The 22,946-nt window shown below is 45.4% G+C and overlaps 1 protein-coding gene and 1 long non-coding RNA gene across 3 annotated transcripts in view; one reads left to right on the forward strand and one right to left on the reverse strand.

The window, feature by feature from the left end:
* Positions 1-22,946, reverse strand: part of LOC120501714 (potassium voltage-gated channel subfamily KQT member 1-like) — a 415,370-nt gene that overhangs the window by 24,635 nt on the left and 367,789 nt on the right. The window lies entirely within an intron of this gene.
* Positions 16,902-22,330, forward strand: LOC120501715. Its single transcript, XR_005627381.1, has 4 exons — positions 16,902-17,015; positions 17,785-17,861; positions 18,646-18,783; positions 19,651-22,330. It is a non-coding gene; the product is annotated as an uncharacterized LOC120501715 (long non-coding RNA).

Here is a 22,946-nt window from a genome sequence, read left to right on the forward strand (position 1 = left end):
AAACGGATAGAGGAAACTGATGCAAGTTAAAGATAGTTCAGAAAACAAAAATGGTTATTATTCAGCAGGATCTATTCCCTGACCTGCTCCATTGCACAGCCCCACGAGCAGTTGTGCTGGCACAGTGCAGAAGGTGGTGCAAGGGTGGAACAAGGTGATCAAGGCTTCACAGAATCCCAGGATGGCTCAGGTTGGAAGGCATCACAGCAGCTCATCTGATCTCCCCTCCCTGCTCCAGCAGGGTCAGAGCACAGGGCACAGGATTGTGTCCAGACAGTTCTGGAATATCTCCCATGAGTGAGACTCCACACCCTCTCTGGACAATCTGTTCAGAGCCTGGGCACTGCCCAGGGAAGAAGTTCTTCCTTCAGGTGGAACCTCCTGGCATCAGTTTCTACCCATTCCTCTTATCCTACTTCTTGGCAGCTCTAAAAAGAGCCTGGTCCATCCTCTGACCCTCCCTGCAGATACTGACAGACATTGATAAGACTGAGGCAGATGCAGCCTGGCTTCCTTCTCAGCTATTCCCACGATTGATTTCTGCTGATCTGTTTGCACGGTCTTTTCCAAGGAAACATCTCACCCTCAATGACTTAACAGAGCATCAGAAGCAAGCACAGACTCACCTGGACATGCCTGAGGCTGCAGCTCAGGCAGTCCTCAGGGCGATGCCCTGTTCTGGGCCCACACAACAGCCTGGCAGAACAAAGAGCAGCCTGTTTCCTGTGGCTTTTGCTTGTACAGCTTAAACCATCAATGCCATCGAGGACAGGCTGTAGTGGTGGCACACAGGAACTTCCCAGCTGGTGTGTGAGATCTGCTGTATACCTTTGTAAGGTCTGATGGGAAAACCATTCAGTTAAATTCACATTTTGCGCTGCATCTTGTCCCTCTTCTTATACAATTCCAGGGAGCAGCTGAGTTTTTCTGCTCGTATAATAATACTTTAAAAAAAACCCCAAAAAACCAACCCAAAACCAAAAAAACAAAACCCAAAGGAAATTAAACCACAAACAGCTATATTCAAAAAACAAAGGGTCTGGCCGCTGCCCAAGAAAACAAGGAAATTTAAAGATAAAGCAAAGTGTCCTTATTTCACCCTGTTGTGCCTAAGGATGGCTGGGCTTTCCAAAGAAGGCAAGACACGGCTTGTCCTGCTCTGCCAGGGAGTGGCCAGCAAAGGCCAGGCCCTCCCAGCAGATGAGCTGGACTTATCCCCACTCCTTAATGGGAAAGTCATGCAGCAACGTTGGAAGCCAGACGTTGGAATGTAAAAGACCTCTCAGCCACGTGTGCCGCTGGGATGGATCAGGACTAAATGAGCCCAGGCTCTCTGATGGACACGGAAAAGAGGCAGACTCAAATGGGATCAATGTCCCTCAAGCCCACTGATGGGGGTGATGTTTTGAAGGAGCAAATGGGCCCCTTTAAAATTTTATTCTTTTGTGATACCAATTTTGCTGTCAGAGGCCTCCAGAAAAGCTAACTCTTATCATTTGTGTTCACAAATCATCATCAATTTAGCAAAATATTTAGATTTATTATTGAATAATTTGAATATTAAAGGATTTCCTCTATCCTGCTTCGGCGCTTACGTGGCCCTGGTGAATGTCTGTGCTTTCATTTATGATGAAATTAAAAGGCATAGGCAGTGGCCTGGAATGGGAACATGTTCCAGACCCTTGGGAAACAATATAGCAACCCCCACCCATGACATCTGCATTTCTGTGAATGCTTCTTGCAGGTGCATGTCCTGGGACAGGGTAAAATGCACACATCTGATTTTGATGTTCACTTTGCTTGCTGAAAGCCCATTAAACAAACGAGCTGCATACTTTATTTCTGCTATTCTTTCCCTGTCATGTGTAGACTCTACTAAGGCCCCTGTGCTTGGACCCATCAATATTTAAAGCCATGAACTGGAAGACCAGCACCAAGAGAGTCCCTTCAAACCTCCTGTGTCTTAAAGACAGAAATTGTTTCCAAGTGGTCAGAACATTTTACCAACTTTTCTTTTTGATAATGCCCTTTTCTAATCCAGGAATCAGAGGTGGATTCAGGTCTTAGAGCTGACTTCATTTATAAGCAAATTGTCTAGAGATAATGGGGTGCAAAAGCTGCCCTCTCCTTGCAGCTCCATTGGCAGAACCAGCTGCTCTAAATCCAAGCTTTTTGGTGGTTTGCAGGGGCACTGGGGATCTAGAAGCCTGAGGAAGCACTCACTGCTCTGAAGAAACAAGCTCCCACAAGATGGCTAGCCAAGAACTTCAGGGGATCCCCAACTCCCCAGAAGGCTGGGAACATGGGGAGCTGAATTGGGCCTCCCATGTCCCAGCTGACAGCCCAAATTTCAGACCTGCTGATCATTCTGGGGTCAGGCTTTCTTTTTTTTGACACATATAATTTCAAAAGGTTTCAGTTTCAACTCAACATGAATGAAGGAAATTTGTGGAAGATTGAAAAAACTTGTCAGGATGGAAAAGCTCTTTCTCACCCATCTAAAATCCTCTGTTTTCTCTTGGATGAGAGTAGGAGTTTTCAAGCTTATCTAAATTTTCCCAGCAGAAGTGAAGACTCCTGCCCAGTGAAGTAGTGAGAATAGGTTGGTTCTCTCTTTTATCTTTTGTTGGGCCTTCAGAAGCAGCACAGAGACCTCCCTGAGCTGGATACTGTTCAGTGAGAGGGACAAATGCTGATATCCAGCATGGGGACTCCTATGTCCAATTTCTCCAGAAGCACTCCTTTACTCTGCCCTTTGAAATGTCTCTATGGGCAGTTATTTAAAACTGCATATTTTCTTATTCTGGCCCTGAGGAATCGATGCATCTGGCAGGAGACTGTAGCACCATTTCAGAGCCATTTGTGTTAGATACTGATGTCCAGGCTCTTAACAGTAAATAAGAACACCTTTTCCAGTGATTCCTAATTCGCTGAAGGAGTGTAGTGCTGCCCTAAGCCTTTTGGCATCTGGGCCCTTGTCACTATTTTTCAGTAGCTGGGTTGCAGTTCAGGAAGCTGTTGGAGAATTAGTTTGAACTGGACACACTCACAGATAACGCCGCTAAAAACGGCTTCCTCTTCAAAGGATTTGTGTCTGCTGTGCCTGTTTGCTCGACAGTCTGCAGCATGGACTTTCTCCAAGGAAGCCTCCTTCCAAGCCCAGTCTCTGTGGAAGCTGGCACGGAGTCCCTGCTGTGGGTGACTCAGTGGGGAGCGTGCACAGCTCCGTGTTCCCAAACGTCAGCTCCTTGCCTGCCGGCGGCATCCCAACTGCATTTCCCAACGAGAGAAGGCCTCACAGGGCGGGCATCTGTCTCACACTGACATCCATCAGCAGCCTGAGAGGCACAGCTCCAGTGTGTGAAGGCTGTGCTCGCAGCCAGGGCTGCAGCTCTCCTCCCCTGTGGCTGTGACTCACGGCCCTGCCCCTGCAGCGGGGTGGTGGCTGTTGGCTCCGTGGGATTAGGCAGCACAGGTGGCACCACCTGCTGCAAAGCTGTCCTGCCCCACTCACCCCCAGTGACTCCCAGACGGGTCAGAGCCGGCTCAGTTGCTGAAGGGGAAGTGGCCAAGGGGACAATGGGCTCCTTGTAGCTGTTCAGCAGCATCCCTGCCTTTGCCACTGGCTGGCATTTGGCACAGCTCATTGGGCTGGGTGCAAACGGGGCGAGTGGTTTTGGCTGAGCCCCTCTGGAAAGGTGTCAGGGAGAGCCAAAGGTTTGTGCTGATCTCTAACACAGAGTGGGGCTTTCTCTTTGCCACGAGATCCACGGTGATGTGAACCACTGCAGGCTCTGTCACAGCCACTGCAGGTCAGGGGTTTACAGCTGCTGCTCTCCTTTGTTCCTGTGCTTTCCTTGCTGTGCTTTCCACTCATTTGGATGAAGCACCTAACTAGGCATGTTTCTTGGGGGGAGAGCCCAAAACCTCCCTAGGGCCAAGGTGCTGCACCCTGACAGTGCTGCTGCCTTTACCAGTGCAGTCACCCATTGATAAAGCCACCACTGAGTGTCCCTGTCACTGTCACTGCTGACCACAAGACCCATTTGGAGCAAGGGAACTGGCAGTGGAGTCCGGCACTGCCAAGTGACACACCCAGAACCTGCAGCCCTACCATCCTTAGGATCTTCTGTGTTGGTAGATGGGAATTGCGTGTGGCATTTTTGAACAAATCCCACGTGGAGGCCAATCCAAAGTCTGTGGGTCTCACTACAAATCTCACCTCTGGGCACCCTCTCCCCTGTATCCCTCAAGCATACAAGAGGTGGAACCCCCCAAGCCAGACCCCCTGAACTCCACCCTTTAGCTGGCTGGCTGCACTGCAGAAGAATCTTGGTGTTCAGAGGATTCCTAGGGGAGCCTTTTGCTTTTATCCTGATACAGCTTCTTTGTGTTTTTTTACCAGGGCCCCAATATCTCGTGCAGATGAATGCTGTATGCTCCATGAGCATGTGCTTGGCCTGGCTTTAATAGCCAATAAAGTGATTACAGAAATCAAGGTGGGTGTGACCCTCTTCATGACCTTTGCATAAATCCAGGTACCTGCAGACTGACCCCAAAGCAAAGCACAAAACCTGATTTAGTACATCACTGCCCAGATTTCTTGTACTGTGCCATCCCACAGTGCCAAGATTACACATGGAAAACCAAGATTAAACTCTGCTTCTTGTGGAAGGGCCCTTTGACAATTCCAGGAGGAGGTCTGTAGGTGAACTATGGAATGCAAACACCTGAGAGCCCAATCCGGCTCCAGGAAAATGAGAAGGAGGACTGATAAATTTACCCATATTCATAGCTTCAAGCTTCGTCTTTAATTAAAAGAAAGTCCAAGTAACTTTCACTCTACAGCTCCCAAATGATGAGACTTTTCTAATATTATCTTTTCCTCACACACTGTAGATATGGTTTGTATATACAGTCCAAAGAAAGCAAGGGTTTGAAATGCCAAAGTCAGGAGGAGCTATTGGCACCTTTTGTCAGAGTTTATCCTTCAGATAGCTCACTTGGGATCAATTTGATTTCAGGTAAGCCAGCTGAGAAGATAAGGAACTGTGTTCCCCGCAAGTCCATTTCTAAATACAAGAACATTCTGATCTAACATATCTGTGTGAGTCTAGAGAGAGCTTCATCTTGTGGGGCTTTTGTTCAGTTTTCTTCATTTCCTGAGAACACATCCTGCAACAAATGCTCAAAACCTAAAATCCTGATGACATTAAAATGCCTAGATTCATTTACTTCCCTGAATGTCATGTGGTGGGAAGACGAGACAGATTTTCTTGCCTCTGGCCTAGTCCTCCCTTTCTGATCTGGAGATGTCGGCACCTCCAAAGCATCTTGGCTTGGCATTTGCTTTATCTGTTGTTTGCACAGATACTGCTCTGAATAGTACTTTATTTTTTGTGGTACCAGATGGCTGGATATTAAAGGAGGAAAACACTACTGGAGGAGACATTTGTCTTTTCTGAAGAACAACAAACAGAGCTCAATGTTGACCTACAGTCTCCAGCTGTCTGGTGGACTAGCTGCCCCAAGCTGCAGAATATCCATCCTGGCTGCAGCCAACCTCCCAGCATTCCCATGCATTCACATGCTGCCATTCACACTCCGCAGCTTGGGTCACTTCAGGGCTGATACCCTGAAAAGTACCCAATGCAAAATAATGAAAATCATAGCAAAGTTTTCAGCCCTTGGTTGAGCTACTCGGTTTCTACAGCTGGTGTGTACAAGTTCTTGTACTTGTGTGTGCTGTAGGGTTTTCAAGAATGTCACTAAATTGACAACAAGTATCAGTTAGGGAGGTAAGAGGAGGAAGAAAAGGTTTCTGCTGTCACACAACAGGTTTAATTGAGCAGGAACAATTAAATGCTCATATCCTTAACACTGCATTGACATATTAATGTAACTTTAATACATTCAAGTACAAAAGACAGATTCCTTAAAGCTCCAGCCATTCAAGAAGTCAGGAAAGGGAAACTTTAAGTTATGCATCTTATTATGGCCTATGTTGCACACCTGGTAGCAATCAATTTTAAAATGTTAAGCATTAGTACTTTTAAACTGTCTTCTATAATTCAATCGATTTTTCGTTAGTCATTGCTATTAATTATTATACTTTTAATTATTATTAATTTCATTGGAGCCTGGGAGTCTCCTGAAATCAGTTGCCAATCATTTCACATCTGAAGGACCTCACTAGGACCACGTCTTTCATCAGAAGTGGCTACCCAGGAGTGCAGCAACAGGCTGGTTGTGCAAACCCCAGTGGCTGAGGAAAGGTCACTGGGGAAAGTTTTCTCCTTTTTCCAAGGGATGCAGACTCACATCTCTAGTGCTGACTGCTCTCACAGCTTTCTGGAAAGAAACTGTGCCCCCACTGACTCCAGCTAAATGCATCTTTCATTGCTGGCAGTCATGTGCAGTGGGCTGAGTAGGAAGGCTGGGAATGACCTTCCTCTCTCAGGACAGCACAAGGAGTTTGACACTCAGAGGGGAGAAATCTGTGTCTGGCCCCGCAGCCCCAGAAGCTGGAGTCAGACCCCCTGTATCCCCAGAGGAATGCAGGCATTGTTGAAGCAGGAGTCACACCACCCTGTCACCCCCTGGGCTCGGCAGGAAAGCCACCCTGGCCACAGCGATCACACAGAGCATCATTCAAGGGCTGCTCAGACACTGCTGAATGAATCGAGCCATTTGTGTGAAATATGTAGAAAAATGCCACATCTGTGGTCATGATAGGGCCCAGGACTGAGGCAGGCACTGAGCAGCCCAGTCCAGGGGCACTGCTGGTCACACCCTGAAGCACAGACCAGAACATTTGTACACTTCTGTGCACAGAGCTGTGGGTGCTGGCGATGCGCGTTGAGTGCGAGGTGCTAAAGTCTTATTTTGGGTGCCTAAAGCCTCACAGAGCTGTAGATATGCCTACAAAAAGCCCATTTGCATCCACAGAAATGCCTTTGTAATGACAAGGAGAGGCTGCCAGTGCTACACTAAGCAGGCCCGGGGCCAGAGTGCTCTGTGCCAGAGGAGGGAGCCCGGGAGAGAGGACTGGAATGACACTCCTGCCTTCCCTGGGACAGTCCCAAGGGCAGATAGAACCCACAGAATTCTCCAGCCTGTCTCCACCTGGCTGAACACACTCAGTGGAGGGGGGACAGGGGCAACAAGTCCCTGTCCAGCACAGCAGACATGTCTCCTTTGTGACTGCCCCACTTAACACGTCCCAAAACCCAAAGGTAATTGGTAATTTCCTACCCAAGTAACAGGATAAAACTGTTCACTTTTTGTGTGTCTATTGCAGAGGGAAGGCTTGGTTTCACTCATACCTTGCTGCTGCTGGTGTATTCACACCTGGGTTGCTTCAAAGTGCTCCTGCCTGCTCCCTTGGATGACAGAGACAGCCCCAAGGCACCTTGGACAGCAGGTGACAGTGGAACTGAGCAGTGACAATGACAGTGGTTCTCCCCTATGGAGGTATCTGCCTATGTCCCACCTCAAAACTGCTCTCAGAAAGGAAAAGAGGCTGGATACTGTTCATGGGAGACTCTCTGTTTTGGGGAACAGAAGGGCCCTTATGCAAACTGGGCCCACTTGGTGGGGATGTTTGCTGTCTCCTCAGTGCCCAGGTTAAAGATGTGCAGATAATGAAGATAAATCTTCCCAGCCTTGGTGCAGCCCTCAGATTGCTATTCATTACTGATATTCCAGCTGGACAACAATGAAGTTCCTGCTAGAAGTCTGAGGTCAGTCAAGAGACTTCAGGGCCTTGGGATGGCTGGTTAAGGGATCTGGAGCATAAACAGTGCTCCTCTCTGTCCTTCTGGTGGCAAGGAATGAGAGGAGAAACAGGAAGACCCTGCAGATCAATACCTGGCTTTGAACCTGGTGACGGGACAGAATTTTGGGTTTTTTGGTTGTAGGATAATAGAATCATTCAAGTTGGAAAAGACCCCTCAGATCATGGTGGCCATGCCCTGGCTTATCTCTAGCAGGTCTGGTTTTCTCTCTTTCTCCCTTCAAGTCTAATGCAAAGTTCCATGAGTCCTGCTAACTCCTGCACAAAAATCCTTTTCCCTCTTTGAGGCAGATGGACCCTGTTTGTCACCAGCAGGGGACATCTCACTCTCTGAGCTACCTAAGGAGAGGTGGGCTCAGGCTCTTCTCCCAGGTTACAAGTGACAGGACAGGAGGTAACACCAGGGGAGGTTTAGATTGGATGTTGAAAAAGCTGCTCACTGAAAGGGTTGTCAAGCACTGAAAGAGTGGTCAGGCACTGGAATAAGATTCCCAGAGGGGTGGTGGACTCACAAGAGGTGTCTGGATGTGGCACCTGGGGACATGGTTTCGGAGTGGTTGTGGTGATGCTGGTTAATGGTTGGAATAGGTGATTGTGAAGGTCTCTTCCACATTGATGATTCTGTGGGATAACCCCAGCAGCAAATCCTACTTGCTGTCCAAGCAGCACTTGCCCAGAATCACAGACAGTAAATGCAGAGCACTGTGTTCAACCAAAATTAAGGAGCTCTGTGGACATGCTGATATATCCAGCCACTAGGACGGGATAAATTCGGTGTAATGCCTTGTAAAAATCTGTTTGTCACTTCCAGATGCTCGTGCTTGTAGCTGGTTACTGAGCTTGGGGGGCTCAGATGTAAGTAATTAATGTTCTGGCCCTGTTAACATTCCACTTTCTTCCATTCTGATGAAGCGTCCCATTGTAAAGCAGACAACAATGAAAAGCATGTCCATTTTCAAATTGTTTAAATATATTAATCATGCAGGCCGGGGTGGATTTTCATTAATCATTTTTAAAGTTGTGTATGGGGGAAGGGATTAGCTGACAGAACTGTGCAATGTCACTGCCAAAAGCCCTGACTCTTTTAGTAACTGTGTATGAAATTAGAGCAAAAAAAAAAATCTTTAGCTTAGTGACCAGACCAAAATATATTTTTACAGCTGCCAAGGTTCTCACTGCAGATATAAACCAGAATCTAAAGGGATCCTGTGTATGTGTGTGCTGCACTATGACATCCTACTTCCAACAGCACTGGCATTACTTCGGTTGGAGGCTGAGGTGGAAGGGGAGGGCAAGGGCTTGGCAGTAGTTGCAGCCTGGCCAGCCCTGTGTTGTACACCCAAACAAAATCATTTAGGGAGACAAGTTTCATGCCATGAGTAGCTGTTGTATTTAGAGTGTGTGTAATGGCTGTGGAGGGGCTGGATTTACTCCTGTGTCCCTCAGGGGTGGGGTGAGGCTGGGAGATGCTGCTTCTGGGAGCAAGTGCAGAATCAGAATCACAGAATAACAGAATTGGAAAAGACCTTTGAGGTCATCGAGTCCCACCTATGACCCGACCCCACTTTGTCACTCACTGACACCACTGAGTGCCACATCCCATCTTTCCTGCCACACCTCCAGGCACAGTGACTCCACAGTCTGCCCAGGTGGCTCATTCCCATGCCCAGTCATCCTTTCTGTGAAGGAATTCCTCCTGATGCCCAGCCTGAACCTCCCCAGGTGCAGCTTAAGGCTGTGTCCTCCTGTCCTGTTGCCTGGGAGCCACCGTGGTCTCCAAGCCTCTCCCTGCTCCTCCCCACCTCAGCCCAGGCTGTGCGGGGCCAGGTGAGCTCTGCTGCAGCGATCACCCTTCTAGGCTGTGACATCTTTTAAGGAGCCTCTTCCAGCCCCCACAATGCCCCAAGAGCAGCCTTTTGCTGGATCAGAAAATGCACAGGCAGCCAGGAGCTCGGGCACCGGACAATGCCATCTCAGCACTGGGATGGGGGCTGCTCCAGGTAAGTGCTGCAGAACTGAAGCTCAGCACACAGAGAACTGTGCTTTTGCCATGTTTTCTTTTAAGTTCACTTAATACTTCTATTTCCTGTGCTCTGAAGGTCTAATTTCATAATTCATAAGTACCATTATGCTGTTTCCGCTTGACTTTTAGGTTTTCAGCAGATTTTGCAAATAAACAAATGGCTTCATGACATGTATTAAAGTCAAAGTGAGCAAGATGAAGACACCTGAGAAAAACAAAGTACAAAATAAAGGAATAGTCACTGTAAAATCACAGTAAATAAATTGTAAATCACAGTTCCTAAATTGCAGGGAATGAATCACAATTTATAAATCACATATTATAAATCTCAATTGCCCTTCAAAATGTCCCACCCAGAGTGTTGAATTTCTTTTCTGATGCTGAAGGGCTAATCTATGTCTAAGTTATCACTTGGCACTTGCAATAAATTCTTAAGATTAATGCAAAAAAATTTAGTTTGTTCTATTAACTATGTTAGAAAATGGTGTGCAACATTTGAAACATACCCTCTCAGATGAATGGAAATCAGATGCAGCCCTGTTTTCTTATAGTCTATTTCTCCCACTTTTAACAAAAAACTGCAAAGAAACATAAAATGGATCTGGAAGGGCAACCAGTTTTGTAACATTTTCCTGGAGAATGGAATAATCCAGGATTTTTTCCCTTCAGACTAAATCTGAAGCACATTTGAAAAATGAGCAGGAATCATATGTCTGAAATCTTCAAGGGATATTAAGGCCAACAGGCTAAATGTCTGCCTCAGAGATGCTCTGGAGGATGCACATTGGCTAAATGATGCCCAGCCTTTGAAAACCTGGATGTGCTCCAGCTTGGGGCTTGGAGAAAAGGGCCTTAATGAGCCTCCAGTATCTGCATCCATTGTTCAGCAGAACATCTCAGGCTGGGTGAAAGATGGATGTAATTTGTGGGGATCTAAACCTAAAGGCAGCAGCTCCTGCCCTTGTTTGCACTGCTTCAAAGACTTCCTGTGAAGTCTGAGAGATCAAGGAGAAGGGAAAGATCAAGGAGAAGGGGATGAACTGCCTCAGCCTGACCTGCCCTTTGGCCAGGCTGTCTGGGGAGGTGCTGGGGGGGAGCTTTTGAACCGTTCTGCTCCCCAGCCCAGCGGCTTTGGGCTCAGGAGAGGCTGGGGCTGCCTCTCTGCCTCTGTCCACACCATCAGCTGTGCCATCACATGGACCTGAGGGTTTGTGTGGCCACGTGCTGCTGCCGCTGGGCAGCTCCACTCTTTCCCTCCTACTCTCTGAAAAGGGAAATGTACTTATTTACTTAGAGGTTTTCCTCTTTTTTTACCCCCTTGGCTGGGAGAGGATGCCCAGCCACTGAAAGAAAACATAGGGCAGGATGCAGGAGTAAGAAATAACTTAGATGGACTCAGTTTAGGTCAAATTTGTGGAAACCTGCAGCTCCATCAATTTTCAAACTGTGAATCAGGAAAAAAAAATATAGTTTATAGTCCATGCTATCCTTGGCTCTCTGCACTCTGTAAAGGGTGTTTTTAATCCCAAAAAGGCTCACTACTGCTGGCAGTCCCAGCTCTGCTCATGCTGCCAGGGGAAAAATGGGGGAGAAGATGTAAAGTGAATGAATGGCATAGGAAATTTTAGTGATATATTCCAAAAAAGATTATCTAGAACACAATGCACAGATTCAGCAAACACCTAAAATTCCCATCAGGTTTGGTTTGACAATGAGAGGGTCACCTTGAGGAGTGACAGACTAGACAAGCTTATAAAGTCCTAAAGAATTTTAGAAAGTGCTATTTAGCCTTGGTGCAGACAAAGAGAGAAACAAAAAAGTCAGCTCTGCTCCTGTCTCAGGATAGTCTTGCCTCCAAGAGTGCACTGTTCCTGGCTACCTTAAATGTCTTTGGACTGTGCTGTTCCTTGTTGCTATTTTGCTTCACAATTGCCCCCAAAGTGAAAAGCACTTCAGATAAAGCAGAAAAAACTGATTAGCAAGTTCTACCAAGTGTGCAAGATCCAGCCTCCCAAAGTGAGACCAAGCCAAGAAACGTAATGGAAATTTTGACTGCGTTTGAAAATGGTTATTGTCACAACTTCAAAGCTACTCAACCAGTTTTCTGCATACTTAATCTGCTTTTAGCATTTCACCACTACACTCAAAATCTATTGCCTGTATGTCCAACCATCACAATAAACATGCAGTGTTGTTGTTGGCATCTAGGACCCAGTTATGCATTTGCTTGTTTGCTTTTTGAAGCACAAGTAAGCCATGCCAATTTTCCTGATACTCAAAAATAAACAGAAGGGACAATTTTGATCCAGTAAAATTTGGTCATGAGGGTCATTAACAACTGAAAGGCTGTGTTCATGGCTGATAGGATGGAAATTGCATTAATGATTTGCTGCTGTACAACCACAATAAAACATCATTAATCAGCCTTGATGGAAGATGCAAGTCTGTTACTCCACTGGATTTTGTGGGAATAACAAAAAGCATTTTTCTCAGATGGAGAAGGATCACCAGCATCCTTTCTGAACAACACTGGCCCTCTAAACTAAACACACCTCATTATGCAGCCATGGAAAATAATGGAAATGAAGGGGCATGAAGGGCCAAATGAAGGGCCAAAATCCCTGTCCTGCCCTGCAAAAGCATTTTAAGAAAGCATTTTTACTATCCATGGGCAACACTTACTGGCATCCTGCCATAAAACAGATGATGTCTGAGCTTATGATAGTCCCAGATGTGCCAGGCCTTCTGAAAATAAAATGCAACAGAAGGCATGTTCTGTTTCCATTAGGCTGGAAAGAGCAGGAGTGAATTATTCTGTACAGGGCTGTGCTGCTCCTGCTACCCAAACCAATTCACTTCAAGCCAGTGTGGCTCTCCCTGCCCTCTTCAGCCACTGATTGTCCCTTTGGGTCCTCCTTAAATGAACAAGGAAATCAGTCTCGAGGTTCTCAATCCAGATTTCCCTTCCACGAGGTGAAAAGATAGAGCTGTTGAGGTCAGGTAGGCTGCATTTATTTTGCTGTTTTATATTTTATTGTATTGAAAAAGGCCTGGCACAGGGCGGGGGCTGTTCTGCATGCTGAGGATGGAGGAAATGGGTGCCTGTCACAGGGCAGCACCAGCCCTGCATCCCTGGTGGGGTTTTGTGCCATCAGAGGGAAGCCAGCAGGGTCTTGTTCCCATTTGCCTTTAGGAAGAAAGGTTTAATTACCCCCATTTTTTACCCGCTGAGCCAACAGAAAATTGGGAAGGGAAGCAGGAGACAACCAGCTTTTGGGAGTGGGAGGGGAGAGGGGCTGCCAGGCCTCACTGGTTGTGTTCCTATTTCTGTTTTAAGTTCTGTTTTGAAATAAAACACATTATTGCACCTCTGCAAGCTGTTGCATTTTTCTAAGCCAGCTCAGAAACACAGCCGGTGATCTCATGGCAGCAAAGTCTTGGGCACAAGTGAGGATACAAAGGCAAAAGAAGACAGGCTGTGGTCTCAGCAGCTCCTTGTGCTGGCAGGAGCAAATCTCTGCATAAAAGCAAAGCTGGGCAAACATCCATCTGATAGCCTTTCCAAACTGCAGCTTGACTCAGCCACAGCTCTGCACTTCAACCCCAGCTCCTTTGTTTCAGCCCTACTACTGGTTGTTTTTCAGGTCGACTATTTGCTGCAGGAATTTTGCTTTTAATTTCCCAGGCAGCTGGAGCTTATTAAATGTGCTTTTCCAGGGCAGTATTTTATATCAGGACCCGATAATGGCTCACCTGTAAACACCCTCTCTAACGAGCACCTTTGGGCACCCCTGGCCGTGGTTGGCACTAGGGAAGGGGGGTGGATGCTGGGTAACAAGTTTAAGCCCCAGCTTTCTTCAGTGTGTTTTTCCCCCCTTTCCTAATCTCTCCTGACATAATGTTGAAAGTTATTACTTAGCTGCATAAAGAAAACCATCTGTCAATTATTCACCTGCTCACATGTGGGACCAGGTACTCAGAAGCTGTTAGTGCGAGGCAAGGCAACCACTGCCCAGCTTCTGAGAAAGGAGAAGTCCACTTTTAGTCCTCTGATTCAATCATTTACGTAGGGTGAGTCAGTAAAAAAATCTGTTCTCCCTCAGAGAACAACTGAGACTCCTCCAAATACTATTTTTGACATCCAAGTCACAGCTGAGGAGCCTTTCAACTTCTTTTGAGAGCATTTGGAAGATGAGACTTTTAGCAGTGTAAATAAGTTTTTAGTGCATATCTTGCTGAAAAGATGTATGGAGGTTGTTTATGCTCATCTCTAAAGTGGATCCTCATGTTGTGTACCAAAAATGCAATACCCAAGAGCCAACCAGCACCCAGAATACTCCTGTTGTCAGAAATAACAAAATTTACTGCTTCTGCAGCTTCCCTGTCATGGAAACTGGACCTTTCAGAAGCACTTGGTGTCTGTTGGAGCCTGGTCCTGTCACTACCAGTTTAATAACAATTTCAGTTGAGATAGACTCTGAATAGAGGGCTTTGGCTATGTGTGCCTTGACTAAAATGCCCATTTTTTTTTCCTTGCATCCTGCAAATAACAGGAAATTGTACCAAAGGTTTTATGAGACTGCTTGAAAAGACCATCTGGGAAAAAAGTCACTCTTGAAGAAACCCATGACCTGTAGGCAGACTTTTGCTAGTGTTACTCCACAGTAGATATTTTCTGCTGTGGTTGGCAGAATCACTTGAGGTCTCTGGATTTCTTATTGGCCTCTCTGGAGCTTAAAAAGAGAAAACCAGGACTTCTTGTTTTGGCCTTGTGTGCTTGAATTTGCTGTGGCATAGTCTTCAGTGGACACTGTCCCCCTGGGTCCCTAGAATTGGGAAAAAGCCTGAAAGCCAGCCTTTAAGAGAATCCTTGCTTAAAATTGAATGATGTCTTTTGGTAAACAAAAATTCTGCCATTTAAAAATCTGGATTGTGTTGTTAATGTTTTCATTGTTCTTAAAATCTTTTTTTCTTCTGGTGATCTCCAAGGAGAGGCTGGGAGTTCTGAAACAGAGTTGTCTAGATGGGTCTTCACTGACACCCTGAATCTAAGGTGGGTAAAGCTGGCTGGGGTGGTGGGGGTGCCTCAGCTGAGATCTAATAAAGAAAAAAAAAAGCCTAATTCCCAAGGAATTTATGCTATATACCTGCAGCAATATTGCCAGACCTGGGGAGGGTTAAAATACTTGCTACTAGGTAATACCAGGCATATATTACTCACTTCCCTGTAGAAAGACTAAATGCTTCAGGAAGATGTTTTTCCTCCAAGTCTCCAAACTGGATGGAATAATAGAACAGTTTCCTTAAATTGTACACTCACAAATCACAGCAGTTATAACTTGAACTCCCAGAAATAACGTGCTAAAGATTTTGCAGAAGATAAACCGGGATTACATTTGCTGTAAATAGCCAGCATTCACGGAGAAGTGTGTCAGCTACTGGAATAACTGTGCCTTAACTTTGCAGATGATCTGCTATTTGTGGGTGCTCCATCTCTTCAAGAATAAAAGGAAGAGGAAAACAAAGCACACTCGGTGTTGGTTACAGCGAGATCAGTCAGGTCAGTGACTTTTTTTCCAGAAATCCCAGGCAATGGATGCTAAACTGCTTGTTGTGCTGGCGGAGATCAGTCAGGTCAGTGCCGAGCATTTCCAGAAATCCCAGGCAATGGATGCTAAACTGCTTGTTGTGCTGGCTGGATAGGAAAAATGTGGAATCTATAGAAGCCAGAAGCAAAATGGCCAGATTAAGGCAGCATTATCAGCAGCTGTTTTTTGGTCTTAAATAGAAAGTGCTTTTTAAGGAGGTCTGTTGGGAATACTCCCACAACTAAGTGAGCCCACAGCAGCGTGCTGCTGATGACTAAGTAAATGGAGATGGAGCAAAGTTGAATGGTTCCCAAAGGAGTTGCCATATTTCTTTCCAGGATTTCTTGGACAGGAGGATATGTCTGAGCTGTTTGTGATGCCTTCATGATAAGTATGGTCCTTGTGAGACCTGGTGTGCACACGCTGCTCCAGCGTTTTGGTGTGTGCAGTGTGTCCAAGGCGCTGGGAGCACCTCGGGCTGTCCCTGCACCCAGCCCACAGGGCCAGCCCTGGCACTTGGTCAGCCCTGCTGTGACAATGGCTCTGTTTGGGCCAGCTCTTGTCCTCCCAGACATGGAGATATGGAAATGGATATGGAAACACTTCTGTGTTGGGAGGTGCAATAGGATGAGTGGGAACTGAGCTGGGCCTGTTGTGTTTCATGTTAAAAACAGGATCCCTGGGCACTGGCTGCAGAGCTGAGCCAGGATGCCTTTTCCTGCTTTACAGGGGCCTGTCTGAAATGTGCTCAGGGGAATGTCCCTGGGAGTTGTACAAAATCTCCAGATTTTTCCCAAGACAGAGATAGAAAACTGGAAAAAATTGCATAAAGGGTATTTCAGGATTTATGTCTTCCTCTCAGCAATGTTTGAACAATTTTGCCAGCATCCAGTGTTTCTGTTGCATACAAGATGCTGCACAGTCAATGTAGCAGTGAAGAAATCACTGCTTTGCTACAGCTTCAGCATAAACTCAATTTACAGCTCACAGTCCAAGGATGCTCAGACCTAGCCATAGATGATAGTGTGTTCCAGATCCTCCTCTCTTTGGTTCTCAAAACCACCTCTTCCATTCAGGACATGCTTTTTCTAAACACATTTCCTTGTCAGTTTGCAGTTTCTGTTTCAGAATACTTTGCTTTTACCTGCAGTAGAAGCAGCCTGACAGCACAGAGGACAACTGTCAGGGGCACACACGCTGCAGATGCCATTAGAGGCAAGTCAGCCCTTTCAAAGACATTTTTAAAATATCATCTCCACAGCCGGTGTGGCCATTTGTTAAAGACAAATGGCACTTGGGGAGCCTGGAAACCAGGATCAGCCATTAGGTGGATCTGAAATATGTGTCATCTGTTTAGGGTTGTATCCCCTTACGTGCTGGAAGGCTGGTCCCTCGAGGCTGGGGAGATCAGAGGGAAACAGGACACCCATCTGCAACCTGCTGGTGAGCCAGGCACCAACAGATGATCCCTGCTGAGGGTGAGAGCCACGGGCTGAGTGCATCTGTGGCAGTGACAGCAGCAGTGCCACAGCCATGGCAAGGCCCAGCTGATGTGACCTCTGGGGAGGGCACCTTCACACAGGCAGAAAAAGAAGGGTGGGATTGTTGGGTGAGTCACTCCAGAGTACTTGGCATGGGTATAAAATCAGTGGGCTCAGCCTGGCCCTGTGGTTTCCTTTTTTTCTGGGCAGGGATCTGCACAAGCCAGAGTTGCTGCTGGGTGGATGGTATTTGCAACCGCTTTATTTTCCCTGGGCTAAAAATACTCTGCAAACTTGGGTTTTATTTTCCATTCCTAACAGCTGAGCCCCGGTCTGGAGGGAATGAATGTGTTATCCCACTGTGAAAACATCTAAACAGGTGGAAAGGACAAGGGAGGGTAGAAAGAGAGGGTGGAGAGTCTGGTTTTAGACAGAAATCCTGTTTCCTTTCTAAAAACAGACTGAAGGCCCTGTAGGTCATTTTAAAACTAAAACCTGTATTCACCTTGTCATCTGTTTTCTTGTGTGAAAGAGCCTTGTGTTGGAAAACACCAGGAGGAAAATGGTTATGGAGACCTTGTCAGAGGAAAGAGAAAACTGTGGGCACTGTGCTGCTCTTTCAGTCAGACCCAAACATTCTGCCAATAAACCTCATTTTTCACCTGTAACTTCTGTTATGCCAGCTGGACTCTCCCATTCAGCTTTACCAAAGGGCTTTCTTTTATCTTCTTCTGAGAAAGCTCTTTATGAAAAGTATCCTAGCTCTGAGACAGCCCTGTTGAGACATCCCAGTACTGCCTGGTGGTGCTGTTTCTGTAGCCACCCCCGTGCCTCAGCACAGAAAAAGTTATCAAACAGGTTGAGTTGTGCTAAATGTTACGTTTCCCATTTTTTCAGAATGGAAATATTTTCCACTAAGAAGTGTGATCCCGCCTGGTAAGACTTCCTTCATCCAAATCCTTTCTGGATTGCAAGTAAGTCTGCAAAGGCAAGGGCTAATGCACTAATCCATTCTGGTACTGTATGTCTTTATAGGAGCTTTTTAGAAGAGAAAAACAAGAATAAGAGTCCAGAGACTTGTGCTATACAGAATGTAATCAATAAAGTTATTCAAAGTTTTACACAAAAGCACTCACATGGGTCATTAGGGCAGAAACTTTAATCCACTGAGGTTTAGAAATGAGGAATTTCTTAAGTAGCACCTGAGATTTCTTTTTTTCTACTACAAGTCTTTATGGCTTTGTGGATTGTAAATCCTGTGAAAACACTTTTTTTTCCCCCAAATAAATATTGTGGAGAAAAAATGAAAAGAGGAGGGATTGTGGGATGTGATTCTCTTGTGGTAACTTCTGCCACTGTTATCACTTGTGTGGCCTCTTTGGTCCAAAGCAGAGGGAAGTCTGGGAGGGAAGCCTGTGGGAACTGTGGAATAAATGAAAAAATGAAAAGGCACATCTAGCTGCTGCACTCTACTCAGATAATTTATTTATTGCATGTTTTATTTGCAGTGTTGTTGGCATCAGACTGCAAGCACATTCCAGTTGTCTGTATTAGGCCTCCACAGCAGGTCTGGTGGGGATATGTGTGTTCTCCCCCTCCACCAGGAGACCTGAGGCCTTTACAGTGGAAATTTAGGAATCCTGCTGCTGCTGGATGAGTCTGGTTGTATTACCTAGGGGTGCCTTGAACAGCCACATCAACTAAGGACTTGTGTGTTTGTTAGTTTTATGTGTAAGACTAAGAATTATTTCATTTCAGGGCTGTCAGAGGCTCATGGCTGGGAATAGGTGATTTGGGCTTGTTTGGGGGGACCATGTCTGCTTGAGGCTAAAGGAGGACATGTGGGAGAGCTCCTCAGAGATTTCTTCTGCTCTGTATAAGCCACTGGAACAAAAGGTAAGTGGAGTTTTTTATGATTCATTGACACTCCACAACACTAATGGCCATTACAATGGACTCAGTAAGAGAGAGGAAAAAAAAAAAAAGCACAGCCAGAAGAACTGGTTGGGTCACCACTAACAGAAAGATTTTTACTTTGTCCTGGTTACAAATAGTCACAGTTCAATACTGAGAATGTGAAAATGTTGTGATGTTGGCACTGGTGTTCCAGAGAGCACCCCTGAATTGGAAATGCAGCCTGGCCAAAGTCAAACAAACCAGAAGCAAGTGCCTGAGAGGGCAGAATAGAGAAAGATGACTGAAGGAAGAAAACATGAGCAGGGGAAAATGATTTTGCTGCCTGACTGCTGGTTTCAAGGTTAAAGAGAAAAGATGAAATCAAAGTACCCATTAATTCTAACTGTTCAATCTAACTCAGTTTGCTAATGCTGAAAAACCACTGGTTCACTTTTATCTAAAATTGCAAAAGCGTAATTCAAAGCCTGTTCAAAGAGAATAATGAGATAGCCTGGAAGACCATTGCCTAAAACCCAGTTACAATTATATGTTATCTGTGTGGACTCCAGTTTTTATTAGCTTGCATTTGCCCTCGGGGGCATCAGACAAAGGCCATCTATTTGTCAGGCTCTGGAGGAGTGCTAAACCCTTTGGACAGGGTTGAGGGCAGGACTCCCATCTCTCTCCCTGGGATTTCCTGGAGGGCTGTAAGCATGTGTGTCTTTCCCCTGTGCATGTCCTGCACCAGTAATCTGCAAACGCATGGCTGCATTCCCCTGGGGGCTGCTCTGCAGCAGGAGCCCTGGCTTGGCTAGAAGACTTGCAATCTTACCCCAGGCAAATGACTAAAATTGATTTCTTTTTCAGCTGAGCAAGGTTTCTGGACAGAAAACTGGATTGAGAGCTGGAGGAAGCAGGAGGGGGGACTGCTGTACCTCCTATTGGGCAAATACCCCTTGCTCTTGCCTGCTGGTGGCTGCCTGGTGATCCTGTCTGGGTTGTGGCCAGAGTGTGGCTCATGTAGGGGCAGAGGAAATACGTTAAATCCAAGTAAATTCATGGTACACTGGACATTTGGGAGCAGCTAATTCTTATTTTGCCCATCAGAAGTCCAGTCCCTCCCTCTGCACCTGTGATTTAGTAACAGGTACAGTTTTGCAGTCTCAGATTAGTCTGTCTTTGAGTACAAAATTAATTCCGTACATAACTCGGCTATGAAGTGAATGGATTGATTGATGCTGATGATTTGAAGTTATTCTGTTAAGCTGTTTTTGCCAAGGAAGAAAAATGTGCCATGATATGTTTATTTGCATGCTGCAGAGCATAAATGAAAGAGCTGATTGAACTGTTTTTTATTAAGAAAAAAAAAAAAAGGAAAATAATATCTTGGCTATCAGTACTCTTTTGTATCTTTATTGTCTTTGATTCTTTATGGCCTTTACTGGCTTCAGTGGACTTTGGATCAGACAGTTGCTAATTCATCTTCAAATCTTTACACAAATGACAACGGCAAGTTCACCATGTGTGCAAATTCCTTTATCTTCTGGGAAAATGTGAAGTTTGCATCATAAACCACAGGCCTACGGTAAGTTCTGAGGCCACTTCTGTCACCCCTACAGAAGGATCATCCAACGTGTTTCCTTGCCAAACTGGCAATATGAGGAAAAGTAGGCTTTTGTGTGATGCTGTGTGTGATGTCAGGTAGCTGTGGGCAAAGAGTGACTTTTAGCAGACACTTTTCTAAGGAAAGAAACATCCAAGATGTTGTTTAGCAGGGAATGATGGCTGAAGGCAAAGGAAAAGGATACTCAAAGATGGAAAAACTGTTACTTTGATGTGCAATGGTACCAAACCCCATGTAAGCAAGGAGTTCAAGGTCCCCCTTATTTTAAAGTGTTTAGGATGTGGAGTGATGCAGGGGTGGAGCACAGGAGACAAAAACTTCTCTGCATGCTCTCTAAGACTTGAAGACAGCTCTTGAAGGAGCCTCTTGGAGAAAGACATTTTAAGAAAAAAAGTGGAGAAGTAACTGTCGTGGTGTGGATTTGGATCCAGGCAAAGCTTAGCATCCCTGATGAATAAGGACAACTCCTTTGGCAGGTGGCATGGAATGGTGTGACTGTCCTGTCCTGTCCTGCTGAGCTGAAATCTCACATGATCAGGCTGATGTGATCAAATGAATGTTTCTTCCACTTGACTGCAGCTTCTCTGAAAGTATCAAGCCCCAGTCTCTGGGGTGAATGTAGAATTTTGCTCCTCATTATTACAGATTATTATATTTCCTGTGCCAGTCACTGGAAACCTGCCTGAAAAGACATAGATCCCCGTGGAGCAGCAGCCAGAACCTGGGTCCCAAAGCATCCCTGAAAGGGCTGCACGATGGTAAGTGCTGGGTCATTCTGAAGCACTTCCAAGCCATGACTGTTATTTTTCTCTGCTAAAAACCATTAAAAAACGCTGAGGAGTAACACAAATAACAGGGATGAAAGCCTGATCTTTGTCAGAGATCCAGACACTGACTGCATTGTCGTTTCAGCAGCGGGCATGTGGCTGACTTAAAGTCAAGGAGGCAAAATATTATAGGAGCACTCAATGCAGCCTTGGAAAACTAGGATTTAACCCTTTTTCTGCCTAACCAGTTGCAACTTGGAGTGAACAGTGGCCGTGTATTTCGTAAAGGAGGAGCTGTTTTTGTTTTTGTTTAAAAAGAGCTTTCAGATCAGCTGAGTTTGAGCCAATGCTGAAAACAGAGCTGCCAAATTTATCATTGACCAGAAGATTTGTATGGGGCTAAAGGAGGTTGGTACAGAGAGATTAGAAGCAGATTATCAGCATGCTTTTAGCTTTATCTGTTTCTAGAAGCAAATAATTAGCCTCAGAAACAAATTCATCTTAAAATAAGCTCTAAAATATAAATTATTGGTGTGAAAAGACTGATAAAAGTTTCAGGAACTGTTTTTTTTGCCAGAAGAAATTAATTCCCCAAGGACTTAGTTTCAATCAATGTGGTTCCCGTAACTCTGCTACGAAAAGCCAATTTCAAGAAACTCATTTAGTTCCTTATTTCAAATCCTCCCTGCAGCCTGCCTGTAGAAGAGGGGGAAAAAAGAAACAGTTCTGATGACAAAAATCATGCAACTTCTGGAGCTTTGTTACAAAATGGAGAAAATTGCTTTATTTTTTCTTTTTTTCTTTTTTTTTTCCTTTTTTTTTTTTTGGTGGTGGGAGGAGGGAGATAAAGTGGTTTGATTGACCTTGTTTGCTGAATTGAGTGACAGGAGCAGCTCCCAGCAGGAGCATTGGGCTTATCTCATCCAGGAGAGATTGTCACCCAGGGAAATGAGCATAATCAAGCTGAGAAATGGCATTAATTTGTGCTTGTGCCATGTGTGGTCCTGATAACTTTGGAAATGAAGGAACTGCCCATGGTTTGTCAGCAATACCCAAGTTTCCTTATGTTCTCCATGGCAGCATGGGTCCCTGATGTCACCTCTTACAGCTTAAACAGCCATGTGGAAAGCATTATAAGATTTTTGGCAACAATGGGAATAAAGTGGTTGGTTTAAAACTGTTATGTTTACATGTTTTTTCAAAGCAATGAAGATTCAAGTGGTCTCCTTATGCCCTGTTCCCTTATGTTGCTTTGAAAGCCTCAATTAAAGAAATTATACACCTTTCAGGAGAGTAGACATGAGTCCTTTTATATATTTGAAAACCTAGAAAAAATTTATTGGGGAAAAAAATAAGCCTAAAATAAAATATTGTCCCATATCTCAACATAGGCAAAGTGATAAAGGCAAATGAGAAATGAAAACTCTTTGTACATTGGTCTAGACATTAGAGAGGATTTTTATAGGACAAAACTTTATGCTGCTGGTACTCTCACAGTGATGATTAAGAAAGCAGACCTTTCCAGCTATCATGATGGGCTTTTTGGCCAAATTTGAAAACTGCTGATTTTGTCCTGTGAAAACATCTCCCATGCTGTGCCTCCAGCACTGTTAAATTCTCTTCTGCCTCCCCATTCTGGGTGTCCCCACCTGGTGAAATCCACATTTTCAGCAGAACACAAGTCTTCAGGAGGCAGGATCAGAAGGTAGGGCTGTGTGTCTGTACCAGGAGAGCATCTTCCCCTTTGTAAGGGAGAGCTGGCAAAAGAACGG

The sequence above is a fragment of the Passer montanus genome, unplaced genomic scaffold (genome assembly GCF_014805655.1).
Source record: "Passer montanus isolate IOZ18808 unplaced genomic scaffold, ASM1480565v1 scaffold20, whole genome shotgun sequence".
NCBI classification, from domain to species: Eukaryota; Metazoa; Chordata; class Aves; order Passeriformes; family Passeridae; genus Passer; species Passer montanus.